This window comes from Cygnus olor, chromosome 3, assembly GCF_009769625.2.
Source record: "Cygnus olor isolate bCygOlo1 chromosome 3, bCygOlo1.pri.v2, whole genome shotgun sequence".
Lineage (NCBI taxonomy): Eukaryota > Metazoa > Chordata > Aves > Anseriformes > Anatidae > Cygnus > Cygnus olor.
Genome location: NC_049171.1, coordinates 59,565,532 through 59,576,764, shown reverse-complemented (window position 1 = coordinate 59,576,764; position 11,233 = coordinate 59,565,532). Strand labels below are relative to the sequence as shown.

The following is an 11,233-nucleotide window of genomic DNA, read 5'->3' as shown; positions in this document are numbered from 1 at the left end:
TTATCACAGAAAGATGCAGGAGGAAATGAAACAGACAATAACACCAGCAGATCAAAGACATAAAAAAAGATAGTAAGAAAAATGACTTCTAGCTCACTACATGCTTAGTGTTCAGCCCGGAGCAATTTACCTGCAAGAAATAGATAGAGTGCTTTATATTATCTGTTATTTATTGATCTAATTTGGGAACACTGTAGTGTTGTGTCCCCAGAGACATTGTCTTGGATAGAGGATCATGGTATGGAGCAATCAGATGATAGACCTGCTCTGTTGCCATGAGGAAATTAATCTTTTAGGGGAGAAAAAGAAGGGGAACCATCTCCTGGGCTTGCATATTGATAGGGTAGCTCATGTGTTGGATATTTGGTAAAGCCTAAGCACATCTGGGAAAGCCCAGAACAACTGCTTCATGCCAGGCACAGCTGGCTTGTGTCAGCCCTCTCTGGGGTCCTAACCTCCACAAGTCACAGGTACTAAGGAAGAGGGAATAAGGTTCTTAGATTTCTTCTGACAGAGAAAAATCTGCAAAGTTTGCTTCCCTACATATTTCAGACTGTCTGATGCCCTCTGCAAAAAGTCTTTATTCTTCAGTTTTATTGATGCTGTCTTGAGCTTGCTGCTTGCTATCTGCTGAAGGTAGGAGGAGGAGGAAAACCATAGTTAAATTTCACCAAGGATACCAAAATGCTTTGGCTTTGCTTGCAGTATTTTTTTCTTTTTCCACATCTAAATTTTGAGAATTGAAGATGTTTGAGTATCTCACAAATGATGCCTGTTTGTTAGAGACAGCTGGATTGATGCCTCAGTCTCGTTGACAGTCACTGTGACTGACACTTGTCATTCTCAGAGGTGTTTCTTAAAAGTCCCTTTTTTCATTTTGTGATTTTGTGAAAAAATTATCCCTCAAATTTTATGCCATGTCTTACAGTGTACAGGCATACGCATATGCACAAACATGTTTTTAATCCTTGAAGTAAATTGCAGACACTTTATTCTTTCAATCTATTTGCAAAAACTGCATAGTGAACATTTAATATTCCAGATCTGTTCACCATTTGAAATGCATTATTCTTGGTGGTTTATTATTTACTAGATTACCTTGTTACTGGCTAAACCATAGAATGACATGAGGAGACAAGGGTAACAGCAATGAAGACAAAATTTGGGGCTAGTAATAAGGATGTCTTGGAGTCAAATAGCATGGCTTTTGCTACCTCATGCAGGCCTCCCAGTGCCACACACTGTATTATCACAGCTAGTAATTGCTACACTGGGCTGTTTCAAAGCTATGCTGCCAAATCTTCTCTCTCTTAGCATCTCTTGAGTGAACTACGATGGCTTCACTATTTATGAAAATTCTGGAAAATGCCCATCTTATTCAGCATGAGTTTCTGACTAAGTTGGTACAAGCAAAGAAAATAGCCATTTACATACTTTCCAAATGAAAATCAGATCCAAAAAGCATGGAAATTCTTGCCACTGCTACCAGGAAATGGTGAAACCACAGCAAGACCTGACCTTGACTTGTGTGATCTGTGTTCTCAGCTGAGCTACGTTCATATTTTCCACATTTTCAGTAAAAGATACATGCTCTGAGTGAGAGCTTCTGCCCTGGCATGGCCCCTCTTCACACCCTGAAAGGAAAGGGCTGGTAAGGGAGTTGGGCTGCCACAGGGGTACTTCTCCCTGCGGGCAGGGAGAGGTGACTGTCCCCTGCCCTCTGGCCACTGATGGGGCCGCACGACCAGCTGTCTTCATCCAGATGTTGGGAGGAGGGAGATGTCCTGTCATTCACGTTGGCATGGAAAAAACAGGAGCAGATCTTCTAAAGCATGACATTTTGTGATATTAACAGGAGCACAGCTACTAGATTATGCCATCTCTCTCCTCAGCACTCATCAGACCATGTGTGGACACTGCCTCCAGTCAGGGCCCCCAGGGTGGGAAGGACACTGGAGCAAGCTCAGGGTGGCCAGACCAGAGCAGCTGTCCAGGGCCGGGAGCTGAGGGCTGGGGCTGGCCCATGGGGAGGCAGTGGTGGAGACACAGCCACGGGTGCACGGTGGGAGGCCAACAGACAGAGGGCAGGCCTCGGGAAGAGAGGCTGAGGCTGTAAGGGAAGGGTTGTTGTGGTGGGGCTGCGGGCAGCGGAGCAGGTTCTGTGGGGGTTTGCACACCCGAGTGGGCACAGCCCTGAGCAACCTGGTCCAACCCCGCAGCTGGCCCTGCAGGGAGCAGCAGGTTGGACTAGGGACCTGCTGAGCTCCTGCTCAGCCTGAGTGACACTGGTTCAGTCCTCTGATTCTATCATTTCTAAAAACATATTTACCTGATAAATGGGAATTGTTCCTTCAAAGTGACTCCGTGCTCTAATGAGATGAGCATTCAACTTTTATAATTTTCAGTCTCTCCCTGTACTCATCATATTGGGGAAAAAAAATAGATCCCTAAACAGCAAGTGCTATAGCATCTTTGAATATTTTTTTCTGTCTGCAAAAGAAATTACCAAAGTTTACCATTGGAGGGAGATAGCGATGAAGCTTTTGCTCTCTGATGAAGTATAACGGTCTATGCAGAGAGGAAACATGAAATAAACAACTACTTCTAGGCCAGGTGGTAAGCTTTGTATTTAGGTTGACAATAAGTTGCTGAATACCATTGCATTCACTATTATTGTAAACTCTAGGAATAGATATCGCTCGGCAGCCAGAAGTAGCAGGTCCCTGCCCTGAAGACACTGTGACCTAAGATCACAGGGTTAAGCTTATAAAAAGCACCTAGACTCTTTTGAATCAAAAGGAATTAAGCTTCTAGAAGACTGATGCTCAGGATGGGATTTTCACTGTGGTACTGCAGGACCTCTCTTTAGGTGTTCTAGTGAACTCCACCGCCTGAAAGGTAAGAATCCTACACTCCTTTCACAATATGCAGAGAGGTCTAAATCATTATCAGCTGGATCCACAAAAGCCACTGCACCTTCAATTATATTATAATATACATATAATATGTATACTATGTACTATATACTAACATATAATATTATCTGAATTCCCGCCTCTTCCAATTCTTCAGACTGAAGGGAACTGGTGATTTTTGATCACAATTCACCGTCTTGAGCTCTCTTCCAACACCAGCTGCCTATTCTGTGCAGAGTTCACACGGACTGCAGCTGTGGTGACCTTTCTGCAGCAATACGGGACTAGCAGAAATAGGACCAGACAAGGAAGAATGTGAGATTTGACTCTTTTTCTTTGTCTGTAAGAAGTGAAAGCAGCATTTCTTACCTCATAGATAACCATTAAACTACATGACTATTACATATTCTGAGACAGCCTCTTGCAAAAACAGTGTTTTATAGTGCAATCTCTCTCTCTCTGACCTAATTAACTTGCAATTATTCACAGCAGTTTATTATTCAGATCATCAAATAGAATCACAGAGTACCCTACTGCCTGGTATTTATGGTATTCACATCTAAATTTGTTGGACATGCCTTTCAGAAGAGGATGGAATTGAATGATCTCCTACTCCAGATAAAAGAGTTTCCTGGAGTTCAGTCGTAAGAGGAGAATGGAGCTGAATATGATCTGAGGCAAAAAGGTGGAAGTACTTCTACTACGGGGAGACTTCATTAGTAGAAGTGCTCCAAAACCACTTCCCAGATCAGATGAGAGAAGCAAACCATTATTAGATTGAGATGTGTTAAGATTGAGGAATCTGACTGACAGAAAATGGAAGTGCTTTCAGAGATTGAAAACAGCCAAGTGAATGAACCACATTTGGAATTTAGACACCTTCAAAGCAATTTATCTGGAGTTATCTTCTTAAAACACCTGTGAACCCAGCGTAAATGCTCACATAGTCCAAAACTGAATAATCACGTTGAAAGAAGATGCCGAGAGTCAGCTGAGATATGGTCACTAGCCAGATATGCATGCTTAAAGTGTTGCAAATATGAAGCATAATTAGGTGTTTTGTCTCACCCTGCAGATAGCATCTTTGTAGCACCTTAGGTCAGGACACTAATGACCAAAGATTATGTCTGACCTGAGGAAGAGATTGTTTACTGAATCAAGATCCTAGACCTCAGCAAATGCTAATGTAAGTGTTTAACTAAATTCATGTTAACCTCACTGGTTGCTTGAATCAAGGAAATTCCAGTTCAAGCACATACATAAGCATTAGCAGCATGGAGTTAGGCCATAATATATTTTGATTCAAATTTATCCAGAAATTCCATTCAAGGCCCATAGCCATCCAATTCACTGATGCTGAACTAATTTGAGCCAGTTTGTACTGAAAAAGAAAACACTTCAAAGTGAGTAGATTTTCCATTCCAGCTCCTCTCTCCATCTGACCTGCATGCATCCAGCAGACACTGTGTTTTCAAACACAGACACTTGGTAGGGAGGAAATCAGGCCACCGTCCTCCTATTCTTGTAACAACACAGGCTTTTCTAGCAGTGGGAGAATGCTACCAAATACATGGCCAGGTTCCTCATACAGTAATAGTGGTTCTCAGCTGCCTCTCCCTCCTATTACACTCAATATCTTGGTTCATAAACTCTGTGCACAGAGGATCTGTTTCTGTATCACTGACATCCCTGACATATGGGAAGGAGATTAGGAAAGGAGGGCTGGAAAGTGAGATACTGCAATGTCTACAACTTTCACCTGTTAAAAATCAGTGTGTTATGGGATATTGTAAATAGTTTTGATGTAATGAAAAAAACCAAGTATGTGCAGGTAAATGCAGAGAGCTTCCTTACCTTTTGTTCATCTTCTGCTGTTTAGAGCTTCATCCTCATGATTTCCAGTCTCTACTCCTTTTTGTTCCTTGAAAGATAAGCATCTCCTCAGCACTGAAGTGTGCGTTGGTTGCATTGTACTCACTGCACTGCAGTCCACAGCCATGTTGTGGCTGCAGCACCAGTAGCACAATGAACTTGGACAAGGTGACTGGTATGGCTAAACACAGTTGGGTCTCCAAGTACATAAAAAGCTAGAAGCAATCAAATTGTAAGAGTAATTTCTCATCCTCAGTCTCATGAATCTTCTGAGCGGAAAGTACAAAACCACCTTAAAGCTTTCTATCCCTGAAAGTGGGGCAGGTCCATCTCTAAATACACTGTGAAATATCTAGTAAAATTAATGAAGAGGCCAAATGTTCTTGCATTATTCAAAGATGGTTGTTGGCTACTTTAAGGAGTTTCTTTTGTGACTAAACATAAAGGCTGAAAGGTCTTCTTACATGTATCTGAAAGATGACTGCTGATGAAGTGATTGACACACCTTTTAGCTTTAGAAATGAAAGACTGATTTCCATGTGACGGGAATAACATTTTTCTGTTTTGAAGAAAAATTTTATGTAGTTAGAAGAAATTTAACCATGACTTCATGAGGCCAAGATCTCGCCACAGTCATCCAGAGCACTGTAACTGTGCTGCTGTAAAATCTAGTCTTTTAAATTATTCTTACATTTTTTGTAGTATTTTAAAATAAGTGAGGCAATATTTAAAGTTTACATTTCCAAATGGGTTTTATTTCCTTGCATTCAATTGCACAGACTGAAAGATTGACACAAGTGTACTTAGAAATAGGTTCCTTGGCCTTCATGCAAGGATGTAAATGGTTTTATTTTCCCCAAATCTGGGTACCTTACAGTTGCCTTTGGAATGACTAAGTCAACAGGAGATGCCTGCATTCCCAATGCTCATGAAATTCAATCTATTTCTTTAGGTGCATAAGTAAGAATTTAGGGCTCAGACACATGATCTAATTATGTGGTTTAGCAAGTTGATACTCATCTTATGATGTGTGATAAACTGTCCTTTCATTTAACACAGCTCAAACCAGCCAGAGAACTCAGAAAGTCTTCTGTCACAGACATAAATGACAGAGGTCCCACTGTCTTGAGTGGAGTAACTTCACTACAAGGCCAAGATGTTTTACTTCATGCTGTATGTACATTGACATGCCTATACAGTGTTTGTTCTGGGTTTCTCATCTTTCTTGAAGCTGGCATTTGTGCAAGTCTACAGATGCATGCTCTTTTCCAGCTGCAGCTGCGCCAATGAGAAGGTAAGTGCCCCAGCCCGCTCCTCCCGCTAATGCTGGAAGTTATCACCCTCTCTGATCTGCTGGCCAGGCTCCTCATGTGACTTTCCAGAACTTGTTTCAGTCGAAATAAGCTGCTGTAACAGTGGCCATTCTTTAAATTCTTAAAATTGACTCATCTCATTTTAGTGGATGTTGGTTAGAGGCCACAGAGAGAAGGTGACGAGTGCATACGGACAAGGTGCCACTTCAGTAACCTCTTCAACTGGTGCAGCTACATCCTGAAAAGGTACGTGTCCACAGCCTACATGCAATTGTTAATTGAGTTTCCTGTTGTCAAGAAGCATATTCTGGGAACAAGCTGTCTGGAACAGCAAACTGTTTACATGACCCTAGGAATTGCTCCAGGCAAGATGAATGATCAGGCTGATGAATATGCTAATATTGGTCCTTTTAGGTTTTTAAAAGTTCAGTTAAAGAAAGGTAAGGGAACAGAAGAAGAAAAGATTGCTGTAGAACAAGAGGTGGCTACTGGAAAACAGATGTGTTTATCCTTGAGGGTTTCTTTATTTTTGTGTTGTTTCATTTACACTTATAAAAAGTCAGCATCAGTCATATTTGTCTTGGTTTCTGGTGACCATTATTTTAAACTAACTGTGTACATTGTTGGAACATACAAAGAGCACTTAGTGCAGAAAGCTTTACCTGGCTGATGACTAATTTCACTTTTAGTTCCTTTCTGGATTACTTTTTCTGACTAGCTTCAATGAAGATTTCAGTTTATACCTATGGTAGTCAAGAGAATGTTTTTTTGTTTCATTTGCTATTTCTTCCTCCACTTCCTCTTAAACTGTGAGGCAGACTTCTTGGAATTCTACCTTAATGAAATTCATTATATCAATAAATCCCAGCACTAGCAAGTGACCCATGCTAATCTTGGATTCGCAGCAAGGCCTGAAGCAGAAAGTCAATAGGCTACTTTTCACACTACAGCTTGATAAGAATAAGACTGAAGTAAATAAAAAAGTGCCTTTACGTATGAAAAATCTTTCCTAAGAAGGAAGGAAGACCCCAAACACTTGGTTCTGCAGAGGGAGAGGATGAACTTTTGGTCTCTTGTAGGACCAGCAGACAGGACAGTGCCACATCAGCAGAACTATTTTCTATCAGACTTTTCTATCTAATAGTACCCACCAGTAGGAAGGAGTCTACAATCATGTGGAGTGGGTAAGGGGTGGGAAAGAGAGGTTACCTCCACAGATCACAGCTATACGTTATTGTGTTATGGATATCTTTTTTATATATGAGTATATCGTATTATGGGTACATATAGTTACATATGTACCCTTTCCATGCTTTGCAGCCAGGGATACTCTGAGGCTAGAAATGGGTTTCCTCTCTCAGGGATAATCATGATAACTAGAGGCCAGGTAAGGCACAGAGACCCAAAAGTTCATCCAGAAGAGAGGTCATTTTTATAGCGGAACCTGCCAATGAATTTAATAGTTCTTGTGCAAAGAATGCTGCAAAGAAAACTTGAAATGGGGCAGTCTGTGTTATTGCCCAGGATATCAAGACTGGTTAACATTACACTGTGGAGCTGACAGATCAAAACACCAAGGCAAATTTTATTGTTTTTCGGGCTGAGTCATAATTATGTATGGTGCACTTTCCAGTAAGAGTTTATCTTTCATCCTTACAGACAGCTGACACATAGATTACCATTCATCAAAGAATTTGGGGTTTCTGTGAATAAAGATAACTGAAAGGCACTATACCAAAGTAATTTGTGGTCTGTGCGTAGTGGGGAAAACAATGACTGATTGCTGAAGCAGTTAGCCCTGATAAAGGCAAAGAAACAGATCAAAATGAATATTGAAAGTAATTTCCAAGTCAAAAGCTATAATCTCATACCTGAAACTGAAGTAAAAAATATGGTCCACTTCATTCTCATTCACCAACAGAAACAAGCCTAACAACGATGTTTCCCAGCAGTCAAAAGTGTGCAGAATCTGGCTGAAGGTACTGGACATTTTTGCTGTAGTAGTGCAATTTTCTCAAGTCCTGTTGCTACTGAGGGACAAAGATGTAGCTGAGCCTCTGTGACTGAACTCCAGCATTGTGTCAGTGGATGGCCAGCACTTGTGGGAGGAAAAATTGGCTCTGATTCTTTAGAGTTTTTCACAGTTTTTATTTAAAAATTTCAGAGGGTTGGTTGCTTTGTTTGTTATATGATTTTATTTATATATATGATATATATATATATTTTACATTTATCATGGGCTTATTAAATTAATCTTTATCTGGGGAGAAGTTGCAGCTCAAGCTAATTTCAGCCTTTAGAGAGCCAGCCCCCTTGAGCTCACTGGAGAGTCCCTGGGGAACAACAGGATCCCCCATGACTTGCTATGTAGAAGAAGGCAACCCAGGGAGATTAGTTTGCGTAAAACAATAGCTGTTGGACTGGGGATACAATCACCCTAATCTGTACAGAAGGGTACAACCTTCCCCAATCTCAATGGTGGCTTTTTTAAACCTGTTTTGCTCTATTTTGTCTAATCCTCTTTTTAACCCGGAGGTTTGCTCTGACTCCTCACCATGGCTCTCATGGCAGCATGTTTCAGAAGTGCACTGCCTGCTCTGTAAAGTTGCTTTTACCTGTTTTGGACTGAGCCCTGTTCTACTAGTGGAGAATTTGGGTGAACGTCTTCTTCCTCACCTTCTCCATTGCCTTTCTGGTTGTACAAACCTAAGTCATATCTTCTCACCTCTCCCAGCTGAGCCCTCCCAGCCTTCTGCCTCTCATAGCCCTGCAGATATCCTCAGCTGATCTCTTAGGCTTTTAATTCATGGAGTATAAATGTCTTATGCAATGTAAAGCAGAGTTTTTGGATAAAATGTTTATGCCATAGTAATAGCCTGAAGACCAGTGGATACCTAAGGCTGCTGTGCCTGGTTTTGAAATAATGAGCTGGCTCAACATTACCATGAAAAAATGATCCACAGACTGCCACAGTAGTGCATAAATGCACACCTTGTTGCCGGCTGGATGTTTTGAGGTATTTTGTTTTGGAGGAATTTAGATCTGGTGGTGAAATCAAGCAGCTGAAGTCCATGATTCTCCATGGTATTATTATATTTCCTCTTTTTCAGGAAAAAGTGGGTGCTCTGAACTTCCAGCTGAAAACAGCCTGCCCTACACAGCTAAGTAAACTGTTATTGTCAAGAATGTGGGCACTCTCCATTTTATGCCAGGCTGTGTGCACGCTCCCTGCTAAAGCATTTCCTTTAGCAAAACAAATAAGCACCACAACGACAAATACTACAACAATCGGTCAATTGAGAGACTGAAACACTACTTTGCCACAGTGAATTTTCCACATGAAAAACTCAGGGCCTGAAGAGATGCTTTTACCGCATCTTATGTCAGCACCATATTTTCCCCGTGATCCAGACCTCACAAGCATTGCTTCTTAAATTTCAGAAAACAGACAAGTTTTTATGGTAACATATTATAATATGTTTAAATCTGCTCTCATTCTCTCTTGCATGACATAAATCAAGAATCCTATTGTTTTCTCCTGGTGGAAGCATGGTCCTACCTGAAGAAGGCAGCAGGGTATTTGCTCTGATGGTCTTTCTATACTTTGCAGAAGAAAAACATCTCAAACAGAGCTGGATGTCTAGGAACAAAGCAGAGATTTCAGGCCATGAGCCATTGCCACCTAGTTTGTATCACTCACTTAGAAAGTGTCACAAGGCACAGTGATATTTTTGCTCTCTTAAAAGAAATGCACATTAAAATGGTACATTCCCTAGTTAGTGAACAACCGTATGAAAAAGTGTTCTTCTCTCCCCAGCTAGCAGCAGTGGCTCTGTGGTCATTTGGTCTTCTTCTGTCTAAAAAACTACAGTACATTCCTTAGTCCCAGCCACCTTGACCGCTGTCAGAGGAGATGAGATCATTTATACCACCAGTAATGATGTCTGCAGAAGCTCTTCTTTAGTGCCAGGTCATAGTGCTGGTCTGGATGAACTACGAAAAGGATCTACAAACCATTTAAACTTCTTACTGTTTTAATTGGCTATTAGATATAAGCCTTCACTCTCTTTCTTTGGCTTCTTCCTGATAAAAGAAGAGAGGACCCTGTTGAGCTATCTTGGTGGAGGAAGATTGCACGAAAGCAGAATTTTGCAAAAAATCATTAAAGAGAGAACTTAGAGCAAGAAGTGAGAGGAAAAAAAAAGAAATAAAATAGAAATCTGAGGGAAGAGGATGAAAAGGTAGATCTGCAAACATAAGACCAGTGGAAAAGAATTTTATTCAAATTATATCTTGTCGCATCTTCTTCATCTTCAAGAGAAGGGTGACCATGTCAAATACTACTGAAATAGACAGATGGGAGTGATAAAGCCATTATGCAATATATGTGGGGAGTGATAAGGCCATTATGTGACTTACGTGTTGGAAACTGATTTTGCCATCAGTGTGTATAACAATAAATTAGGCTTGTTGAACTTTATCCACAGGAAACAAAGAAAGCAGAGAACACAGACAAACCTGCCAATTTATAGATAGTACATGAAACACCTAGTTCATTCTCCTGTGCAGTGCAGAATTTGTTTGCCTTAAAATGAATAATGATGTGGCTGCCTTTGAAAAGCAGCATTGAAGGCTGATATTTAACTCTTCTACCCAGGAGTGTCTGAGAGAGGCAGTTCAGATCCTGGAACAAGAGAAGCAGCTGAATCCCGGGGGATGGCTCCTGGCAGTCTTCATGGAGGTGCTCTGATGGAATCTGTGGGCATGATGCTTCAGACGATCCATGGTCTCCTGAAAGGAGCTGCTGCATCCTTGTGAGGTAAAAAATAATAGCAGAAACAAAGAATGAATTATTCTTTTATTTGCTGATGCCAGAAAGCAGAGTGTTACAGACAACAAGCTTCCACAACATAGAATGAGCAATGGGAGTCTCACTATTTTATCCCTCACCTTGCTCCTCCAGCTCAAGAAGAATGAGTAAATTTAGGAATAACTGACAAAACTTTTCTGCAGAGGGTGTTTGTGAGGAAGCTGCCTAGCAGAATGAAGGCTACTTGCCAAGTGTCCAGCCAGCCTGAAGAGGGTCTGCAAACATTGCAGGACTAGACATGATGAAAAATCATTTGAAGCAGA

General features: G+C 41.1%; 1 long non-coding RNA gene across 2 annotated transcripts; it reads left to right on the top strand.

The window, feature by feature from the left end:
• The first annotated feature begins 5,823 nt into the window (after window positions 1-5,823).
• On the top strand, window positions 5,824-10,370 carry LOC121068146. Of its 2 annotated transcripts, XR_005818658.1 has the most exons (4): window positions 5,824-5,960; window positions 6,247-6,346; window positions 8,022-8,079; window positions 9,211-10,370. It is a non-coding gene; the product is annotated as an uncharacterized LOC121068146 (long non-coding RNA). The 2 variants fall into 2 exon arrangements; XR_005818657.1 differs by lacking the exon at window positions 5,824-5,960 and having other exon boundaries at window positions 6,009-6,346.
• Window positions 10,371-11,233: the final 863 nt, after the last annotated feature.